General features: G+C 51.3%; 1 pseudogene; it reads right to left on the bottom strand.

The window, feature by feature from the left end:
* Positions 1–353: 353 nt before the first annotated feature.
* On the bottom strand, positions 354–1,313 carry LOC101705273 (forkhead box protein R1 pseudogene; annotated as a pseudogene).
* Between the last annotated feature and the right edge of the window lie 278 nt (positions 1,314–1,591).

Here is a 1,591-nt window from a genome sequence, read left to right as displayed (position 1 = left end):
TATGAAATCTACTTGATCTGCAAAGAGGATAGCTACTCCTGCTTTTTTGAGTGGTTCCTGTCGCATAGAGTATTGTTTTCTACCCTTTAACTTTCAGTCTATGAGTTTCCTTTTGAATTAAGTGTGTTTCTTGTATGCAGCATATTGTTGGATTTTGCTTCTTGACCAATTCTGGCAGACTATTTCTTTTGATTGGTGAATTGAGGCCATTAACATTGATGGTTATAACTGAAACGTATTGACTTATCATTGTTATGACTTTTTCTTTTTGTTGGAGTCTCCCCCTCTGCTTTTTTTTTTTTTTTTTTGCTGCTGTCAGGAACTTTAATAAGGCATGGCTGATGACTCTTGCTGCTTATAGTTACAGATTAAAGAGGAAGGGCATCACATCTGGCTGGCTCATGCACTGCTGGATACTTTCCAGCCGAGTGGAAGCCAAGGCTCGGGCCTCCTCCACAAAGTGGCAGTGTCCCTCCTCAGTCAACTTCCAGAGGCAGGATCAAGGCCGGGGGCTGGCCTCCCCTTGCATACTGACTGGCACTTTCTGAAAGCTGTCTCTGAAACAGAGATTGTGACAGATTGTATTCTTCCAGCCTTCTGGAGCCGTCTGGAAGAAAGGGAAGTGCAGTCGAGTGAAACTGTAGATCTGTTGCATGTTGAGGCCACAGGGGGGACTCTTGCTTAGTGCCAGGGCAATTAAGTGGAAGTAATTGAGAGGGGTCCTGGACCATAGCCTCCCCTCCAGGTTGACAGTTTGCTGCAGCCTCCGAGTCTGGAGGGAGGCCCTTGTGAGAGGGGACAGGAGAGCCACAGAGGAGCTGTCATCCTGGTCCTCAGTCTCCTCTTCTGTGAGCTCCCTGTCACCAGGGGAAGAGGCGAACCACTTCCACTTCTGAGGGGGCAACTGTTCATTGTAGGAGGGCAGCATCAAGTCCACCCCCACACCCTCTGAGCCTCTGCCATGTAGCTTTTCCAGGGATGGCTGAAGGCAGGGGGGCTCACTTGTCACATCCTCCTTCTCCATAGGATATCTGACCTCCAGCTTGCCCAAAGGATATACGATGTTGGGATTTACCCACATCCACAGGTTGGGTTCAATATCCGGACCATCTCCATCAGGGTTGGGTTTCTTTTCCAGAGGCAATACAGGCAGATCAACCATTCGGAGTTTATATTTGGCAAGGACCTGCTCTGTGATGGGGAGGTGCAACGTGGTGAAGGAGAGAAAGCACTCATTGCCCATGTCCCAGTCCAGGAGCCCGGGGACCTGGCCATGGAGGCTGGCCCAGAAGTCAGGGCGGTGGAGCTTCATGGCCACCATGGGCGGAGGAGCTGCATGCAGGTGGGGAGCTCAGCCTGAGCTCACGCTGTTTCTTAAGTAGCCAGTGGTGTCCCAGGTGTGGCTGAGAGGCAGGGACACCCTGAGCTCGCTGCTGCCCCAAGGGCTCTCTGCACCCCAACCCTCGATCCTAGGGAGTCAAGGTTTGAGGATCCCGGAGGACACATAGTGTGTATCTCACACCTTTTCTCCCCTGGTGTCTCACAAACCTCTCACGAGGATCCTTCCATAGGGCTCATAGTGGCTTCCTGA

The sequence above is a fragment of the Heterocephalus glaber genome, unplaced genomic scaffold (genome assembly GCF_053883595.1).
Source record: "Heterocephalus glaber isolate CG9 unplaced genomic scaffold, H.glaber_assembly_v1.0 deba00000071, whole genome shotgun sequence".
NCBI classification, from domain to species: Eukaryota; Metazoa; Chordata; class Mammalia; order Rodentia; family Bathyergidae; genus Heterocephalus; species Heterocephalus glaber.
The sequence above is the reverse complement of the archived record's forward strand: the minus strand, read 5'-3'. Positions and strand labels throughout refer to the sequence as shown.